Consider the following 22,940-nt stretch of genomic DNA (forward strand, 5'->3'; position numbering starts at 1 on the left):
ATTTATTTGACCCAAAAAAACTTTGGATCATGACATGTTTATCAATTAATATAAAATTTGGGTTTTGACACAGTTACCCACAAAAATAAAACTATTTACCCTTGTCTACCCATTTGTTTTTCCACCCATAAACTAATTACATTTCCTACCCATAGTAGGTTTTTTGGGGAATTTTCTCTTTATTCTCCAATTCTTTTTTATTTCTATGCTTCTTTTCTTTTCTTTTTCTTTTCTCCTTTTCTTTTTTCTTGTTTTCTTCTTATTTTTTTCTTTTTTCCTATTCTAATTTTATTTAACTTCTTTTTTTTATATTCTTTTTCTCTTCATAATCTAATTTCATTTACTATTTTCACTATTTTTTATTATTCTTTTTTTTTTATATTATTACTAAAGAAAAATCAAATTGTGTACCAATTAAATGTAGCTAATACAACCAAAAAAATATTAACTAACATTTGATACCAGTATAGTATATAGTTATACCAACATGGTATACAATTGTACGTAAAGAGTTAAAAAAAAGTTTAATTCAATTATTAAACTGAAATAATATCAGTTGTCAATAAAAATTTTAAAAAAATCTAAAAGGATCTAATTGTAAGAGTATACCGTTACATTATATAGCATACTATAATTTTTTTTTTTTTGCATTTTCAATTTGCCGCTCATGCTAGGTAAAAGCTTAAAACAAATTAAAAGGGAAAAGGCAAGTGAATTTACGGGTAATAAGTATACTATTATAGTATATTGTATACAATATCTTGCATATTATTACAGTATACCATAACAATATATTTGTATACTATAATGGTATACTGTTGTAGTATAACTATATACTCCTATAGTATATTAGTATACTATAGCGGTATACTGTTAGGTAACAGTGTTCTTCTTCGATTATTACTGTAGTTGTGTTCTTCTTCGATTTTCAACTGAAAATTTCGATCTCAATCACCTCAAATCAGCTCCAAGTCTTGACCAAACTGACTCAACATTTAGTTATAGTTGCCAATCGATATTGTAATCACGCCAGTCAAAATCTAATCAAACAATTACAAACTCGACAAATGCAATTTATGATTTTCAAATTTCAAGGTCTTTCAATGGTTGATCTAATTTTTCTTACTATAAATCACTATGAACTTCTCAAAAGATATTAGAAATAATTATTTGTAACACTAAACGTTCAAGTTCTGCTTCGTTGCAGGTACTAATTGTTTCGGTTTTGAAAAATTTGCTAATTACTTTTAATATTAATCATTTAATACTCAATTACTAAATTGTTAGAGTTCTACATTCCTTTTGTTAGTTGCATTTGATTTTTTTTTAATTATCACCGATAAATTAAAATAAAAAAATCAGCATAGCTACTAAGTACAGAGAAAGCCTACTTTGAAACTTTTTTATAACAGAACAAGGGGGACATTAACGTTTGGAACCAAATATAAGCTTCAGCCAGAAAGGAAAAAAAGAGAAAAGGAGAAGAAAAAGATGAGGATAAGTGCAGGGCAGTTGTAGTAGATGAAGTATGCGGGTAAATACTTTTGGTCGGATAGGTATTTAGTGTAACTAGTTTGAGAGTAGGTAGAAATGGGTAATTATTTTATAGTAGGTAGGTATATAGCATAAATTGCTCTATAAAATTGGTTGGTTGGCCGAAACTAATTACATGCGCTAGCCAAAAAAATTATATATAATCACTAGCCCAAAAATGTATATAATATTTATATTTTTCTGTTAATAACGCGCGCGCGCACACACAAATATATATAAAATTATCGGCTATTATTTTTTAGAATTGCTAAAAATATATTTTCTCTTACTATTAATTTGACCCATTATGACTAATTCAATCCGTCCATTTGTTACTAGTATATACTATATTTCATGTGAATGAAGAGGATATACTAATAATGTATGTACCTTGTAAGCTCTCCAAGCTCTCTTTGATGCACCTTTTGCACAATGTTAAAATCCAATTTAGCAAATTTCAAAAGCAAATCCAAATTATTATGAGATTCAATGTTCTCATAAATAGATATGTATTTTCTTGCTGTCATCCTTGGTAGATTTGTATGAATGGGCTGACTTAGGGCCGCACTGACTTGGGCCTTAAGTGATGAATTGCTCAATTCAGGGCCCATTGACTCCAAATTAGTGAGTGTAAAACTCAGAGCTTGTTCAAGAATTTCTTGCCCATGTACTCTTAAATGTGCTGCTTCATATAAACTTAATAATCCTTGTACATCTTTGGTAAGAGTTTCCTTGAACTTTCCATCTTTGTTGGTGAATTTCTTGAACACATCTGATTTAACATCATGGTAATTAATTAATATATGATAGATATTAAACTAGTTATAACAGGAGAGGAGCTAGAAGGTTACGTACCAGAAGACATGAAATGCCTTTGTTGTCTCAGTAGCCGAAAACGAAGAGCAACAACACAAAGGTTGTCATCTTCATTTTCACTCTGTTGGGACGCATCAAAGATGTTGTTAATGGATGTTTGAATCTCATTTTTGAAGTGATATGCAACTCCCAATCGTTGGATTGTATCAATCAATTCAAGTTTTTGTATACTATTATCAGGTGTTTCAACTAGCATTTGCCTGACTTTTTCTTTTAATCTTTCAAGTTCAACTTTTTCTTGGCTACTAATTTCCTGCACCAAAAGTTAAAGCTTTATTTTTTGACCACATTCATATTTAACATTCCAATTATTTTGTTCTCTTGTAAAAATACAGTCAAGACCTCTTTATAACAACAATCGCAATATAACAGTCATTCACTATAAAAATCAAATTTTTTATGGAACCAATTTTCATGCTATGTTATAATATATGTTCTCTATAACAACACTTTGCTATAGCAGCCAAAAAAAATCCGGCTATTATAGAGGGCTTGACTGTGTTCATTATGATTAAAGTTTGGGATATGTTTGGTGTTTCTTCCATCAATCATCCGGATCTACGCCGTATATCAACAGATTGTAGTTTCGAGGGTTGGAAAGATTCAAAAATTAATAACCTCAACATAAAATTTTCCATAAAATAATAGTTTAAGCACACAAAGATTATAAAGCATGCATATATATATATATATGAGTATGTGTATGTCGTACTGTGAGTTGAGGAGTGTAGGAGAGGAACACCTTGGTATGTAATTGCGTCTAAACATGTCGTAATGCTCGAAAATGAAAAACTAATGGAAAGTTTATCTATTCGTTTTGTTACAACGCAAATAATAACTAAAATGCGCAAGGTTTTTATAGACAACTAAGAGTGATTTTAGGTTACATAACGCATATTGGTGAGGCGCTATATTTCGCGTTATAATGATTCATTCGGGTACAAGTGGGTCCAGCTTTTTCAGTGCGACAACTTTTTCAGGTCATCAGCTTTCTCAGGCCGACAGCTTTCTCATGTCGACATGACAATACACATAGCGCATACTGCTGAGGCGCTATGTTTCGCGTGATAATGATTCATTCGGGTACAAGTGGGTCCATCATTTCGCGTCAACAACTTTTTCAGGTCGACATGATAATATACATAACGCATATCGGTGAGGCGCTATGTTTCACGTGATAAAGATTCTTTAGGGTACAAGTGCGTCCAGCTTTTTCAAGTCATCAACTTTGTCAGTCCGACAGCTTTTTCAGGTCAACATGACAATACACATAGCGCATACTGATGAGGCGCTATGTTTCGCGTGATAATGATTCTTTCGGGTACAAGTTGGTCAAGCATTTCAGGTTATCAGCTTTTTTAGGCCGATAACTTTTTCAGGTCAACATGACAATACACATAGTACATATTGGTGAGGCGCTATGTTTCGCGTGATACTGATTCATTCGGGTAGAAGTGAGTCCAGTATTTCATGTCAACAGCTTTTTTAGGTCGACATGACAGTACACATAGCGCATATTGGTGAGACGCTATGTTTCGCGTTCTTACAGGTCGACTGTCATGCCACGAACCTAGGCTTGGACGTAAACGGCACTCGATGCCTGACTACATGTGACCAAGCGAACCAACTGGCTGGTTGAATTAACATGTGATATCATAACATACTGAATGCGGAAGATAAACTAAGACATGCTGGTATACTGAAAGTCTAAATGATATAAATCAAATGCGAAAACACTAATATAGGCCTAAAACATTTATGTAGCAACATTGCTTAACCTTAAATGCCTGTGACTCTGTCTAGCTGTTACTCTGGCCTATAAGCCTCTAATCAAGTACTAAAAATACTGACTGTCTGAAAATACTGATGACTGTAAGGTAATGATAATGCCCTAAAAGAACTGGGGATCACCAAATAGCTGGTACGAGAATCCTACCGCTCTGAATCGTCAACCTGTAAATCATTACCTGCATCGTGAGATGCAGGCCACGGGCAAAAGGGATGTCAGTACATTTGAATTGCACTTAAACTAAGCTGATAACTGAGAATTGATAATTGATAACTGAAATTATAACTATTGAAACTGAAATTGAAATGATAACTGATAACTGATAACTGAATTGATAACTGATAACGGGTAACTGAAATGATAATTGATAACTGAAATGATAACTAATAATTGGACTGAACAAAGGAAGTAAGGATATGAATACTCCCACTTCTGAATGATGAACAACCTGTTTATCTTAATAAGCTACGGCCCCGAGCCCAATATATGTGTGCACAAGCTACGACCTCAGGCCCAAGTATACGTATACATAACTACGGCCTCAAGACTAAAAACGCATAAAGCATAAACTACGGCCTCAGGCCCAAACATGCATAAAGCATAAACTACGGCCTCGGGACCAAGTATGCATAAAGCATATAAACTACGGCCTCAGGCCCAAAGACAGGTGTTCAACATTCAGGAACTGAGAACCATACTGAAATACATGATGCTGAAATACTAAACCATACTGAGTTACATGATACTTGAATGCTGAATAAAGCTAGACTGAGACATATATTCATGAACTAATTATGAAAATTGAAACTTCAACTGTTTATGACATGCTGAGTACTCTAGACCGAGACTCATGGGCATCAAACCCAAGTCTATATTGATTACGCACTAATTTTACAACGTTCACAATGAAAGTCATGAACGAGTTACGAAGCTAGAGGATAGAAGTTCTGCAACTATTCAAGGAACTAGGCTTAACTATATTTCTAAGGCAATTAGTAACGTGGTAAAAGAAATATAGTGTAGGGAGAATCATTAACATTCCCAAACATAGAGAGTTAGCCTCACATACCTTAACTTCCTACTCTTGAGCGTAATAAAATGTTTTTCAACCCTTTCAACTTTAATCTATAGCAATACAAGTCAAAGGGATTCCATATTAGCTATGATACTCATGTTTTGGTCACTTAAGCATTTTATCAAAACTTGGTGAGAATAAAGCTTCATAGTCCTTATTAATGATTTTTCTACACCCAATAACCCATTCTCGTGCTCCTAGATAAATTCTAAAGTATCAAATGGTTATAATCAACATCATTCTTCATCACCCATAAGGTAAACGACACCTTAACCAATAGTCAACAATCAACAACCTAAACCTATAATCCGTTCATGCTTTTCTATCAAACCCATCAACTTATATCTCATGAACTAGAGTCTATAATCATTAATCCAATGCTAGAATCAATTAGAGGGTGAAGACATTACCTTTTTGAAGTTCGATCCCTTTGAATTTGAGTTCTAGGGTTCCTTTTCTATTTCAAAAGCCTACAACTTTCATGTTTGGAGTTTCCCAAATTTCCTTACACATTTTCTCTAAATCCTATTGGACGATGGACCTTTTGTAAACTTAGTCGATTTTGTCAAATCTTATGCACCTCACTCTCTATCTTGATTCTAAAACAACTATTTCCACCCATACTCATCCCAATAGAACTTCACATGTCTAAAATGTAATATTACTACTCATTTAGCACATCCATACCTAAGCCAAATTTATGGGGTGTTACATTATCTCCCCCTTGGGATCATTCGTCCTCGAATGATTCTCCTGGTTGTAACTTCGGCTAACTCCGGACCTTAAACAGGTTTGGTGGGAACATGAACTTTCATTAACACTTACATACTAAACCGAATGAATACATGATTACTGAACTGAATGATTATTGCATTGACTGAATATTGGTCTGCCATGGATACATGAATACCGGACTGTTGAACTAGATATATGAATATTGAACTGGCACGAATATTTGAGTATTGAACAAACATCAATATCTAAGCACTAAGCTGGCATGAATATCTAAGTATTGGACTGACATGAGTAGCTGAGTATTGAACTGACATGAGTATTTGAGTTCTGAACTGACATGAGTATCTGAGTACTGAACTGACATGAGTATCTGAGTATTGGAAACTTGAATGTTATAACATGACACGTGAAACACTAGCTATACCACCGCTAATTCTGGTGGCAACTACAACTCATAATCTAATTGACCGATCCTTCGTAGGATATACGACTTGATATATTTAGGACTGAGCTTTCCTTTCTTCCAAAATCTCATAACGCCTTTCATAGGCAAAACTTTCAGAAACACCCAATCATCAACTTGAAACTCTAGGTCTCTATGCCGCACGTTCGAATAGGACTTTTGGCGGCTCTAAGCCGTCTTCAAATGCTCTTGAATCATTTTTTCTTTCTCCATAGTTTGATAGACCAAATTTAGTCCCAACAACTCCTCTTTACAAACTTTGAACCAACCAATTGGCGATCTACACCTTCGCCCATACAGACTCTCGCATGGTGTCATCTTGATACTAGAATGGTAGGTGTTATTATTAGAAAACTCAATGAGAGGTATGTGATTATCCCAATTGCCTTTAAAATCAAGGATATCCTCAAGTGTTTGAATAATACTCTCTGCCTATCCATCTTTCTGAGGATGGAAAACTTGTGCCTAATTCTTTCTAGAATGACTTCTAAAAGTTCATTGTAAATTGAGCACCACAGTCCAAAATGATGGACCACAGAGTCCAATGCAATCAAACGATTTCCTAAATGTATAACTTGGTATAATCTTCTGTTGAATCCGTAGTCTTTACTGGCAAGAAATGTGCTGACTTGGTAAGTCAATTTACAATCACCCAATCAAATGATGCTCTCAAGGTGCGCAAGATAATCCTATTATAAATTCCTTATTTACCATCTCCACTCAAAAATATGTGTAAACTATGGTATAACACTGGGCTTTCTGTTTCTCGACTTTCATTTGTTGATACTTCAGACACTTGGCCACAAAGTCTGTGATGTTCTCTCTCTCTCTCTCTCTCTGTTTTTTTTTTGTGTGTCATTCTACCAATAAATCTCCTTGAGGTCATGATACATCTTTGGGGAACCTGGGTGGATAGAATACCTGGAATTATGGGTTTCTAACATCTTCCTCCCTCACTAAGTCCATCTATGGTTGGAACATACAATCTATCGTGGTACCTCAAAGTACTATCATCTCCCACTTGTTTAGAAGCCATCAACTTATGCCTATGAATCCCCTCTTTCAGCTACAACAAGTAGGGATCATCAAACTATTTCTCCTTCACTTCGGCTACAAAGGAGGAACAAGTCATAATCTAGACAACAACTCTACTATCTTTGGAGTACGTAAATTGAACTCCTAGCTAGGCTAAGCGGTGAACTTCTTTCACCAGAGTTCTCTTATCTACCTCAATCATGAGTTATACTTACCGCACTTGATTATCTTCCTAAGCACTTCCTGAAAACACTTATAGTATTATTGTGAACTAAGTCTTTGACATGTACTCTAAATTTGAGAGTCTCGTGCAATGGCACTACCCTCATAACACATAAATTGGCATGATTTTATAACTTTTATGTGATCACTTTATCATCAATAACTAAGCTCGGTGATCATTCTACTCACTTTGTGTTTCTTACACATGCTAAACATATTCCTTGTGCAAATTATACAATTTTCCCTCATTATCGAACTGATCTTCTTTTTCATATCCCATGCTAACTATTCGGGTTTCAAATCACTAACTGGACTCACTAAAAAATTTCACATCACCCCTTAGACCAAAGGTCTTATACTTGCGGATCCTTCTCTTTTTGTTGGGATCCAAATAACTTTCCTTATTTTCTGTAATTCTTTGCACTCTACGTCAATGACGACTCATCTTCCAACATACTTTTGAGAAATCTTTCTTACTAGGAAAAACTAAATTATTCACTTAACGGAAAGCTAATGTTTTCACAACTATCATACACAAGCTTAATAATTAACTCTTGCTCACACTGTCAATCCTGGAGAAACCACATTTCGATAATTCCTAAAGGCTATTCTTCTATAGTTTGCTCTCTCACTGCTAGCTGATTTTTTTCTCACTGCCAGTGTACGTCGGTTTAACTTAAACTTTTCGGGTTCTAACATACGTTCGGTGTTTCAAACTGTTGCCCACTCACTAGTGTTAACTTTACTGAGTAAATCAAATTGTACTCCTACTAGCTCTGCTGAAATTGCTAATTTATTGTATCTACTCAAAACTTACTTACTATCCTTTTACTAACCACCTGCTAGCATCATATTTTCTTCTCTTGCTTTAAATAACTAAAGTGAAGCATAAAGTTACTACTAACTTCCCTCATCATCTGACCATATTGTTTTGCCACGCACTATCATTCTTTTTGAACTATGTACATGGATCACACTTAGGGAAATTTTATCTATCTTAAACAAAATTGGAATATTTAATCCCCTAACTTTCTATATACATCAAAATCATATCAGATTATAAATATTCGGGGTAAACCCTTATTCACATAACTTAAGGGAAATTGTCATATCCTTTATCTCACAATAATAGCTGCTTCTTATAGCAACTTACTAACGTGGTACTTTCTATTTCTAATATGAATAAATCTAAACAACTTAAAATCATTCCTGAAATTCAATATCGGTTGCTATATGTTCTCATTTTAGTACACCATATCTTCTTCGTCATATACATGAATCGTACGAAAGACACGTCTTTGGTATATCAAATGTTTTTGACTTCTAGGTGTATTATCTTTAGGCTCTTTTCTGTCCAAAACTATAATGACCAATTCTATGCCAGTTGCGCTCTAATTCTTAACCTGTTGCACCGTAGGGTCTGACATATGAACTATCATCATCCAACCTACAACACCATTTCCATGAATAAAAATGAAATTGTTCTGTGAGGTAAAACACGTACGGATACACTACCACAAACATACATGTCCTTCGGAGTATATCATTATCTGATAAATCACTTCATGCGCCATCCGGTGAGTTATGGTCTTAATCCAAACCTAAAATATGCGAAGATTTTGCTATAATCACTGTTACTTACATATTCTTTTAGCACTCATAGGCATTACTGTATACTCACCAGTCACCAGAATTTTAATACACTGAAAATTGGAGATCTGGTAACTGAATAACTGATAACTGGCATCCTGAATAACTATAAACTTGCTAACTGAAAGATTGTATAACTGGTAATTGAGGTAAACTGATAACCATAGAACATGGTAACTGCTTTTGTACTCTCTGATAAGGTCATGCTCTAATCTGTACTACTACCCATCGCATCCTACTTTTAACATCATCTCATGTCTCATTTATTACCAACCTATACTCCAGAATTATACCCCAATGGGAAATCATTGTCACGACCCCAAAACCAACCCGGTCGTGATGGCGCCTATCATGGAACTAGGCCAGCCGACACATTTCCAAAGTAGTTCAACATTTCATTAAAACTTAAATAGCACCATTTTTCAACTGAAATTCCCATAAAAATATAAAGTCATAAACCAAATAGATGCGAAAAATAAAAGCCCGACCTCGGGTGTCACTAAGTCATGAGCAATGCTACAATTGTTCCGAACCAAAACAAGACCAAAATAGTTTGGAAATAGCCAAAATGTACTAGAAGGAAGATAAAGGAGGAGAAAGGCGGAACTGCGATCCCCAGGCAGCTACCTCACTATCTCCGCTGATAATCCGCAACTAGAATAGTCAATAGCCGCTACCGTGCACTGAGATACCTAGATCTGCACACAAGGTGCAGGGGGTAACGTGAGTACACCAACTCAGCAAGTAACAAGTCCAAACTATAGAGAGATAGGTAGTGACGAACTAAACCTCAACCATTATAAACACATTTAAATGGTACAGTAAAGTAGGCACGCTGGCAATTCAATTATTCAACTTAACAGTAAAGAAAAATGCTAATCCGAACAATGTGAAGTATAAAGTTCAGTAAAACTCTACTTGTCAATGCTAGAAATGTATAAAAATGCAACGTGTGCTCCCACTCTCAACTGCTCAACCACTCGGTACCGCATATGGCCATTCGGCCCAGGGAAATCCATCACGGAATATATATATATATATATATATATATATATATATATATATATATCAAGTCAACCGGTACCGAGGAACAAGGGTAATCCAACCCTGAGGAGAAATCCATCTCCAGGTATCAGTACTTCGAACAAATCCATGTCCAGGGAAATCCATCCATCAATAATATCATCCACGCTCACTGGGATGTATAGACTCCGGAGGGGCTCCTTTCAGCCCAAGCACTATAACAAGCCAATGAAGGCATAATCAATAATCTGCTACGGTGTGCAGCCCGATCCCATAACTATCACCCGCATTCAGGCTCTCGACCTCACTCAGTCATCACTCTCCAGTCTCACACACACAGGCTCACAATGCCAAGAACTAGCCCGAAACAATGATATGATTTGCCAAATAACAATAACCGAGACTCAGACATGATATGATATGCATGAACAAGACTGAGTACATAATATATATATGTAGTTAATGACATGACAGCAAGAAACGACCTCTCGGGTCTCAACAGTATAGGCGTGAAGCCCTAACATGGTAATTGGCATGATTTACAGCTCATTAACTTAGTCACATGATCACTACACATATATCAGCAAGAAAGAGTCACTAAGCAGTGCCATGGAATGATCCAGGCCACAATTCTCACGGTGCACGCACACACGCCCGTCACTTGGCATTTGCCTCACCTCAATACGAATCATATAGCGCAATTTTTGGGGTTTCGAACCCTCAGAACCAAGGTTGGAAGCGTTACTTACCTCAAACCAAGCAAATCCTACTCCGCTACGCCTTTGCCTCTGGAATCGACCTCCAAATTCCCTGAATCTAACCAAAAGTAATGCAACGCAGTCAATACAGTCCAAGTAATCAATTCCAAACGAAAAACTATCAATTCAACCCAAAATCCAGAAATTTACCCATACCCGGCCCCTAGACCCACGTCTCGGAATCCGACAAAAATTAAAAAACTAGGAACTCCTTTCACTCCCGAGTCTATACATGCCAAAATCATCAAAATTGGACCTCAAATGGTCCCTCAAATCCTCAATCAAAACTCTCCAAAACTCAAGCCCTAACCCCTTCGACTTCTCTCCAAATTCCCACTAAATTCCATGATTAAACAGTGGAAACATCATCACAAACACAAATAATTAGGCCCAAGTAACTTACCTCACTGATACTCCTCGATTCCCTCTTGAAATCATTGCTCTAAGCTCCAAACTCGTCTAAAAATGGTGAAGAATGGGCATAAATTCGCGAAGTGAGGCTTTTTTAGTTTCTGCCCGAGAGACTCGCACCTGCACTACCGCATCTGCGGTCAAACAAGCGCACCTGCGGATTCCACTTATCCGCACAAATTCCACATCTGCGGCTACACACCCGCACTTGCGGCCTCGCTGGTGCGATAAAACCACCGCACCTGCGATCAAGCTTCAACTGGTCCAAAACCGCATCTGGGGCCTCCCTCTCGCATCTGCGACCTCGCACCTGCGGTCCCCAATCCACAGGTGCGGAAATGATAGAAGCAGCAGCTTCAACTGCTCAAACCAAGTTCCAATCTTTCTGTTAACCATCCGAATTCATCCCGAGGCCCTCGGGACCTCAACCCAAAGTACCAAAAAGTCATATACCACTATTCAAACTTATTCAAACCTTCGGGACACTCCAAACCACATCAAAACACCAAATCAACCTCGGATTCAAGCCTAGGAACTCTTAAACTTTCGAATTCCGCAAACGATGCCGAAACCTATCAAACCTCGTCCGAATGACTTGAAATATTGCACACACATCACAAATGACACTACGAACCTACTCCAATTTCTAGAATTCCATCCCAACCTCGATATCAACATTTCCATTGCCAACCGAGAAACGCCAAATTTTCAATTTCGCCAATTCAAGCCTAAATATATCACGGACCTCTAAATTACATTCCGAACACGCTCCTAAGTCCAAAATCACCTAACGGAGCTAACCGAACCATCAAAATTCCCATCCGAGGTCTTCTACACATAAGTCAACATCCGGTTGACCTTTCCAACTTAAGCTTCTAAATAAGAGACTAAGTGTCTCATTCCACTCCACGACCGCTCCAAACCCGAACCAACCAACATGATACGACGAAATACAGCTGAACAACACATAAAGAAGCATAAATAGGGGAAACGAGGTTGTAACTCATGAAACGACCGGCCGAGTCGTTACATCCTCTCCCTCTTAAACAAATGTTCGTCCTCGGACGAGTCTAGAAACATACCTGAAGCCTCAAATAGGTGTGGATATCTGCTCTGCATCTCCCACTCGGTCTCCCAAGTAGCCTCCTCCACGGTTCAACCTCTCCACTGCACTTTCACTGATGCTATATCCTTTGATCTCAACTTTCGGACCTGCCGCTCCAAAATAGCCACTGGCTCCGCATCATAAGTCAAATCACCGTCTAACTGAACCGTGCTTAAATCCAAAACATGAGACGGATCGCCGATATACTTTTGGAGCATAGAAACATGAAATACCGGATGCACACCCGACAAGCTAGGTGGAAAAGCAAGCTCATAAGCCACATCTCCAATCCTCCGAAGTACCTCAAAAGGCCCAATGAACCGAGGGCTCAATTTACCCTTCTTCCAAAATCTCATAACACCCTTCATCGGTGAAATGTTTAGTAGAACCTTCTCCCCGACCATGTAAGACACATCACGAACCTTTCTGTCAGCATAACTCTTTTGTCTTGACTGCGCTGTACGAAGTCGCTCCTGAATCACTTTCACCTTGTCCAAATCATTATGTACCAAGTCTGTACCCAAAAGCCTAGCCTCGCCCGGCTCAAACGAACCTACTAGAGATCTACGTCGTCTCCCATATAAAGCCTCATATGGAGCCATCTAAATACTCGACTGATAACTGTTGTTGTAAGCAAACTCCACGAGCGGTAGAAACTGGTCCCATGAACCCCCAAAATCAATGACACAAGCACAACATGTCCTCCAATATCTAAATAGTGTGCTCGGACTACCCGTCCGTCTGAGGGTGAAAGGCTGTGCTCAACTCAAACTGAGTACCCAACTCTCGCTACACGACCCTCTAAAACTGCGATGTAAACTGAGTACCTCTATCTGAAATGATGGAAACTAGGACACCATGCAGGCGAACAATCTCTCGGATATAAATCTCAGCTAACCGCTCTGAAGAATAGGTAGTACACACAGGAATGAAGTGCGTGGACTTGGTCAGCCGATCCACAATCACCCAAATAGCATCGAACTTCCTCAAAGTCCGTGGGAGTCCAACTATGAAATCCATGCTGATCCGCTCCCACTTCCACTCTGTAATATCCTTCTGCCGAAGCAAGCCACCCGGTATCTGATGCTCATATTTCACCTGCTGACAATTGAGGCACCGAGCTACAAATCCCACTATATCTTTCTTCATTCTTCTCCACCAGTAATGTTGTCTCAAATCCTGATACATCTTCGCGGCACCCGGATGGATGGAATACCGCGAGCTGTGGGCCTCCTCCAGAATCGACTCCCGAAGCCCATCCACATTAGGCACACATATCCGGCCCTGCATCCTCAACATCCCATCATCACTAATAGACACATCTCTAGCATCGCCGTGCTAAACTCTGTCCTTGAGGACAAGCAAATGTGGATTGTCATACTGGCACTCTCTTATGCGATCAACCAAGGAAGACCGAGAAACCACGCAAACTAGGATCCGACTGGGCTCCGAAATATCCAACCTCACAAACCGATTGGACAAGGCCTGAACATCAACTGCAGGAGGCCTCTCACCAACAAGAATAAATGCCAAACTGCCCATACTCACCGCCTTCCTACTCAAGGCATCGACCACCACATTGGCCTTCCCCGGATGGTACAAGATAGTAACATCATAGTCCTTTAGCTGCTCCAACCGTCTCCACTGCCTCAAATTGAGATCCTTCTGCTTGAACAAGTGCTGGAGACTACGAAGATCAGTAAACACCTCACAAGACACACCATAGAGGTAATGCCTCCAAATCTTCAACGCGTGAACAGTGGCAGCCAACTCCAAATCATGAACAGGGTAGTTCTTCTCATGGGGCTTCAACTGACGAGAAGTATAAGCAATCACTCTACCATCGTGCATCAACACACACCCAATACCAACTCGAGAAGCATCACAATATACCGCATAAGAACCTGAAGCTGATAGCAAAACTAACACTAGAGCGGTGGTCAAGGCAGTCTTGAGCTTCTGAAAGCTCGCCTCACACTCATCCGACCACATGAAAGGGGCACCCTTTTGAGTCAATTTGGTCAAGGGCGATGCAATAGATGAAAATCCCTGAACGAACCAATGGTAATAACCTGCCAAACCAAGAAAGTTGTGAATCTCTGTGGCTGAGGACGGTCTGGGCCAACTCTGAACCGCCTCTATCTTCTTCGAATCAACATGAATACCCTCACTGGACACCACGTGCCCCAAGAAAGCCACTGAACTGAGCCAAAACTCACACTTGGAGAACTTTGCATAAAGCCTCTCCTCCCTCAACCGCTGCAATATAAATCTCAAATGCTCAGCGTGCTCCTCCTCACTACGCGAGTACACTAGAATATCATCAATGAATACAATAACAAACGAGTCGAGATAAGGCCGAAACACGCTGTTCATCAAATGCATGAATGCTGCTGGGGCGTTGGTTAGCCCAAAAGACATCACAAAGAACTCATAATGACCATATCAGGTCCTGAAAGCTGTCTTAAGAATATCCGAGTCCCTGATCTTCAACTGGTGATACCCTGATCTAAGATCAATCTTGGAGAACACTCTCGCTCCCTGAAGCCGATCAAATAAATTATCATTACGAGGCAAAGGATACTTATTCTTGATTTGGACTTTATTCAACTGCTTGTAATGAATGAACATCCTCATAGTTCCATCCTTCTTCTTCACAAATAGGACAGGCGCACCCCGCTGCGATACACTAGGCCAAATAAACCCCTTATCAAGGAGTTCCTGAAGCCGCTTCTTCAACTCCTTCAACTCCGCCGGTGCCATACGATACGATGGAATAGAAATGGGCTGAGTGCCCGGCACCAAATCAATACCAAAGTTAATATCCCTGTCCGGTGGCATGCCCGACAGGTCTGCAGGAAAAACATCTGGGAAATCTCTCACCATCGGAGCCGAGTCAATACTAGGAGTCTCTGTACTGACATCCCTCACAAAGGCCAAATAAGAAAGACAAACCTTCCCAACCATCCATTGGGCCTTCAAGTATAAAATCACCCTACTGGAAACATAATCCGTCGAACCTCGCCACTCAATCTATGGCACCCCCGGCATAGCCAACGTCACTGTCTTAGCATGGCAGTCCAAAATAGCATGACAAGGAGATAACCAATCCTTGCCCAATATCACATCAAAATCCACCATACTAAGAAACAAGAGGTCTACTCGGGTATCCAAACCCCAAATAGTCACCACACACGACTGATATACGCGGTCCACGACAACAGTATCACCCACTGGGCTAGATACACAAACAGATAAAGCAAGAGACTCGCGGGGCGTATCCAAATAATGAGAAAAATATGATGACACATATGAAAAAGTGGAACCAGGGTCAAATAATACAGAGGCATCTCTGTGGCAAACTAAGACAATACCTGTAATCACAGCATCTGAAGCAATAACATCTGGTCTGGCTGGGACGGCATAAAAACGGGCCTGACCACCACCTAATCGGCCTCCCCCTCTAGAGCGACCCCTGTCACACCTCCTTTTTCACTACACCCGCAAGGGCATAAAGGAGTTTTTCCAATTAAAGGACAATCGAAACGGGATTCGTTTATTAAGAGATTCAGAGTCGCACTTGGGAGATTATTACTCACTTAGTCCTCTATTTTCTGACTTGTTACTCAAGTTACTACACTAAGTCTGCTGAAACTTACACTAAGGCCCTATTCTAGAAGAGTCTAGGGAATTCTAGCATTATTTTCTATTTATGGAATACCTATACTACCCTTACTTTCATTCTGAAATTACTAAACCTAACAAACTAACCCATTTTAAGTGCCCAAAATACCCCTTGAATGCCCCTGAAACTACTAACCCTATACCAAACTAGACCCCACCCTCTTTTACCCTAGTTAAGGTCAACAATAGGCAAACCAAATACCTCTAATTCAGCTATAACCAACCAGGTTAAAAAACTCTAGAATTGAATTATCAAAACTGCAAATTAATCCTAATTCATACTTTACCAAACCATCAATCAAATAAAATTAACAATCAAACATTAGACTAAACTAAACTAAACAATTAAACATGAACTAACACAGAATCATCAAACAATAAGAAAGAAAAGAGAAGAAGAGAAGACAGAATAATAAAACGAATAAAAAATCATAAAATTCTGGATGGAACAGGAATCACACATGAATGAGGCTGAACTAAACGAGATTAAGCAGGGATAGAAAAATCAACACAGGAATCAAACAAGATTAAACAAAAATTAATCAAAATAATGCGACAAGGAAACCAGAATCATTAAACAAAAATTACAATCAAATAAGAGTAGAAACTCACTGACTAACAATTATCACAACGAAAAACAAACAGGAGAAACAATCAAATAAGAAGGGGAAAGACCTTGCTGATTAAACTTCTATAGTCCCGCTTTTTAGATTTGAAATTCAGACCACTCTGGTGAAATTCGAATGCTATTGACAAAGGATTCAACATGAGGGAGGCGAGGTGACCCTAGGGTGTTAATTTGAGGCCAATTGGGTGAACTAGGGTTTTGACGAAATCTTTGATTTGATATTCGAAGACTTCGACGGGGATTCGAGGAAAAAGGTTTAAGGATTTGAAGAGAGGAGGGTAAGGAGACTCTGTGGTGTTATTTTGGTGGTGACCGGAGCCGGCGCCGGCGCCGCCGTGTGCGGCGGAGATGGAGTTTAGGGTTTTGTATATTTGGGGCGTTTGGTCGGGATTTGAGAAGAGTTGGTCATGGATTCGTATTGAGGGGGTTAAGACGGTGTAGGGGTGTAATTTTGGGCGGCTTTGAAGCATCGCCGCCGGCGGAGACGATGTCCGGCCGGCGGCTTAAGGCGGAGGGTGGCGGAGACGGACAGGGTACGAGGAAGGAGACCTTTGTCTCTGATTTTGTAAAGTGTTTTATTACACTTTTATTCAAACCTCCTTAAGCGAATCTGGGCCGTTAGATGACAGGGAACGAACGACGTGGATTTAATTGGGCCCCAAACGGTGTCGTTTTGTATATGGGGGGTCTGGACCGGGTTATTGGGGGTTCGGGCGTGGACTGGGGACCGGGTTTGTGCACTTGGGCTGCCTGGGATGTGTTTGGGCTGGGAAAAAATTAAACTGGCCCAAATCAGGTCTTCATTGAAACAGCCTTCTTTTCTTTAATTTGTTTTCTTTTGTTTCTTTTGTTTTGTTTTCATTTTGTATTTTTATTATTTATTTTGTTTTTGTATTTCATTTTGTATTTTTCCTGATTTTATATGGTTAAAATGAAACATAATTTATTTCCCAAAATTAAGCTAATTAATTCCTAGAAAATTGATTAAATCCTATTTAAAAGTAAAATCATGACAGATTCAACAATTAACAATTAAAAATGTAAAAATGAACTATTCTTGTTATTTTCCTTATATTTTATTCTAAAAATAACTTAACCACTAAATAATCCTAAAATATGAAATTAGATCCTAAATGCAAATGTCAAATGTATTTTTTTTAATATTTTCATATCAATTAAAATGCACAAATAAATGCAAACAATTAACAGAAAATAACACAAAAATTCACAAAATTGTAAATAATGCAAGAAATCATTTTGTTTGAATTTTTGGGAGTAATTCACTTAGGGCAAAAATCACGTGCTCACAACCCCTAGCTGTCTAACCTCCACCCCGAGCTGGCTGGGCGGGTGGGGAAGTAACTGTTGCTGAAGCCGAAGGCTGACTCCTCTGCCGGGATGGACCTCCCGTAAGACGGGGACAAAACCTCTTGATATGACCCAAATCCCCACACTCGAAGCAACCTCTACCGGCCACTGGCTATGGGGACTGAAGGGAGTCCCGAGCACCAGGATACCCACTAGAAGAACCAGGCATAGATGAACCTTGAACCGATGGTGCATGTGTCGAACTCTGAGTTGGAAGGGCACTAAGAGATGAGTGACCCTAATGTGAACTGTGAGAACCATGTCCAAATGATCCCCCACGGTGACCCGGAGAGCTGACTGCGCATGTCTGAATGGACAGCCTCTGTCGCGGTGGAACTGACCTCCAGAAGGGACAACACCAAAACTACCAGACCCACGAGGCCTCTTGGCCTCCCTCTCAACTCGCTCCCGGAGGTGAACTGACTCTATCTCCCTGGCAATGTCAACCACCTCCTCAAAAGAAGCGCCAGATACCCTCTCCCTGGTCAGAAAAATCTGTAGTTGATAAGTGAGGCCATCAACGAACCTCCTGATCCTCTCCCTATCTGTGGGAACTAGCCAGATAGCAGGACGGGTCAACTCGGAGAATCTCATCTCATACTGCATCACGGTCATATCCTCCTGAGGCAACTGCTCGAGCTGCCTACGCAGCTCCTCTCTGCAGGAATGCAATACATACTTCTCTAGAAAGAGAATGGAGAACTGATGCCAGGTAAGGGCGCTGCACCAACAGGCCTACGCCTCTCATAAGCCTCCTACTAAGTGAAGGCAGCTCCAGAAAACTGAAAAGTAGTAAATGAGACCCCACTGGTCTCCAGAATACCCACTGTACGTAGAATCCTCTAACATTTGTCCAAGAAACCCTGGGCATCCTCTCCCTCTGCACCGCTGAAAGTCGGAGGCTGAAGTCTACCAAACCTCTCCAATCGACGGTGCTCGTCATCAGGCATAACTGGCACTACAAAATCCTAAGCAGGTGCAACCGTCTGGGCTGGTGGTGCCTCCGGTGTCTACAATCCCTGAACAACCTGCTCGGGTGTACGGGCGACGGGAGTCTGAGTGCCTCCCCCAGCCTGAGCAGTAGCTACTGCGGTAGAAACTGTGACTGCCTGAGCAAGACTAGTGCACACGGTCAAGATTTGTGCCAAGGTCACCTCGAATAACAATAGGCACAGCCGATGCCTGAGCTGGTCTTGCTTGAGCATCCACAATTGGGACCTGATCATGAATTCGGGCGACTGGTGGATCTGCAGGTGTTGCCCTAGCTGCTGGGCGGGCTACACCCTACCCCTACCACGACCTCGACCGCGACCTCGGCCTCTAGTGACCCCAACTAGTGGCACTAGTGGTCGTCCGTCCTGACGGTAGCACGTGTCCTCACCATCTGTGAGAGAATAGAATAACAGAAGTTTAGTTACCAGAATCAACAGATTCGCACGACAAGAATTCAAGAATGTGAATTTTTTCCTAAAGGTTCTAAGCTAACCGAACCGTCAGAATTCACATCCGAGGTCTTCTACACATAAGTAAACATCCGGTTGACCTTTCCAACTTAAGCTTCTAAATAAGAGACTAAGTGTCTCATTCAACTCCACGACCACTCTGAACCCGAACCAACCAACACGATAGATGAAATACAGCTGAACAACATATAAAGAAGCAGAAATAGGGGAAACGGGGTTGTAACTCATGAAACAACCAGCCGGGTCGTTACAATCATCATCTCTAGAAGCTTGGGTCTTTTTTTCCCTGCCTGTCTCTTGGGCATTCAATACGTCAGGAATTCGATAGGAAGCGAAGGTTACCTATTGCTCTAAGCTTCATGGCATAATCTAGAGTAGAAAGAAATGAGACAATCCTAGATGTCTTGGTAGTTAACCGTTTATATGAGTGGCCGACACACACATATAAAGGAAACTCCACTGGACACAGCTTTATAGACTCCCTAGGACACTTCAACCTAATGCTCTGATACCAAGCTTTGTCACACCCCGAACCTAGGCCTGGACGTAACACGACACTTGGTGTCTGACTACATGTGATCGAGCGAACCAACTGGCTGGCTGAATCAAAATGAGATATCATAACATACTGAATGCGGAAGATAAACTAACACATGCTGATATACAAAAAGTCTAAATGATATAAATCAAATGCGAAAACACTAATATAAACCTGAAACATATATGTAGCAACATTGCTTAACCTTAAATGCATGTGACTCTGTCTAACTGTTACTCTAGTCTATGAAGCCTCTAATAAAGTACTGAAAACACTGACTGTCTGAAAACTCTTAAGACCATAAGGTAATGATAATGCCCCGAAAGAACTAGGGATCACCAAATAGCTGGTACGAGAATCCTAGCGCTCTAAATCGTCAACCTGTAAATCATTACCTGCATCGTGAGATGCAGGCCCCGGGCAAAAGGGGCGTCACTACGTTTGAATTGCACTGGTATGTAAAGCAACTAAAAGAAAGAATTATAAATTCTGAAACTAAAACTAAGCTGATAACTGAAAATTGATAATTGATAACTGAAATGATAACTATTGAAACTGAAACTGAAATGATAACTGATAACTGATAACTGATAAGTGAACTGATAAATGATAACTGAACTGATAACTAGTAACTGAAATGATAACTGATAACTGAAATGATAACTAATAATTGAACTGAACAAAGGAAGTGAGGATATGAATACTCCCTCTTCTGAATGATGAACAACTTGTTTATCTAAATAAGCTACAGCCTCGGGCCCAATATATATGTGTACAAGCTATGGCCTCGGGCCCAAAAACGCATAAAGCATAAACTACAGCCTCAGGCCCAAACATGCATAAAGCATAAGCTACGGCCTCAAGACCAAGTGTGCATAAAGCATATAAACTACGGCCTCAGGCCCAAATACAGGTGTTCAACATTCAGGAACTGAGAACCATACTGAAATACATGATGCTGAAATACTAAACCATACTGAGTTACATGATACTTGAATGCTGAATAAAGCTAGACTGAGACATATATTCATGAACTAATTATGAAAATTGAAACTTCAACTGTTTATGACATGCTGAGTACTCTAGACCGAGACTCATGGGCATCAAACCCAAGTCTATATTGATTACGCACTAATTTTACAACGTTCACAATGAAAGTCATGAACGAGTTACGAAGCTAGAGGATAGAAGTTCTGCAACTATTCAAGGAACTAGGCTTAACTATATTTCTAAGGCAATTAGTAACGTGGTAAAAGAAACATAGTGTAGGGAGAATCATTAACATTCCCAAACATAGAGAGTTAGCCTCACATACCTTAACTTCCTGCTCTTGAGCGTAATACAACATTTGTCAACCCTTTCAACTTTAATCTATAGCAATACAAGTCAAAGAGATTCCATATTAGCTATGATACTCATGTTTTGTCACTTAAGCATTTTATCAAACACTTGGTGAGAATAAAGCTTCATAGTCCTTATTAATGGTGTTTCTACACCCAATAACCCATTCTCGTGCTCCTAGATAAATTCTAAAGTCTCAAATGGTTATAATCAGCATCATTCTTCATCACCCATAAGGTAAACAACACCCTTAACCAATAGTCAACAATCAACAACCCAAGCCTATAATCCGTTCATGCTTTTCTATCAAACGCATCAACTCCTATATCATTAACTAGAGTCTATAATCATTAATCCAATGCTAGAATCAATTAGAGGGTGAAGACATTACCTTTTTGAAGTTCGATCCCCTTGAATTTGAGTTCTAGGGTTCCTTTTCTCAACAATGGTGTCCCAATCGAATATTTAATGATATGGAGGGTTTACCCATGTTAATAAGATGTTGGAAAATTGAAATCAACTTAGAATCATCATTAGAACTTACCTTTGATGGTAGAGGGACCTTTAAGGAGTTAGGTTTTTGAGAGCTCCCCTTCCTAGAGCGAGTTTTTGTGTTTTGGGGGTGTGGGGGACAAAGTAGGGCTTTAAAATGACCCCCCAAGTGCGCCCCCCACGCACCTAAAGTCCTGATCGCGTAAAACGGCAGTAGCACTGTCACAAGTGTGCGGCCGCGCACGTGCTCTGTAAAACGCACATAACTTTTGCACAGAGATTCGTTCGGGCTCCATTATATATCATTGGAATTCTATTTCAAAGGCCTACAACTTTTATGTTTTGAGTTTTCCAAAATTCCTTACATATTTTCCCTAAATTGTGTTGGACGACGGACCTTTTGTAAACTTAGTCGATTTTGTCGAATCTTATGCACCTCACTCTCCATCTTGATTCTAAAACAAATATTTCTACTCATCCCAATAGAACTTCGCATGTCTAAAATGTAACATTACTACTCATTTAACACGTCCATACCAAAGCCAAATTTACGGGGTGTTAGCTTAGTTCTTCTTAAGTTAAACCAAGAGATCAATATTCAAATACAATTCTAAGAACCAGAACAACATCTAGTTCACAAATGCCACTAACATTAAATAAGTGGTTTATGAAGAGGCAAAAAGGTGAAGGTAGTTGAAAAGATCTAAATGGAAAACATCATAATACAATCGCTCCCTACCTTGAAAAAAAT

The 22,940-nt window shown here is 39.5% G+C and overlaps 1 pseudogene; it reads right to left on the reverse strand.

Moving 5' to 3' along the window:
* The window catches only part of LOC109212530, a 25,259-nt pseudogene extending 2,774 nt beyond the window's left edge, over positions 1-22,485 (reverse strand).
* Between the last annotated feature and the right edge of the window lie 455 nt (positions 22,486-22,940).

Source organism: Nicotiana attenuata, unplaced genomic scaffold (assembly GCF_001879085.1).
Source record: "Nicotiana attenuata strain UT unplaced genomic scaffold, NIATTr2, whole genome shotgun sequence".
Taxonomy (NCBI): Eukaryota; Viridiplantae; Streptophyta; class Magnoliopsida; order Solanales; family Solanaceae; genus Nicotiana; species Nicotiana attenuata.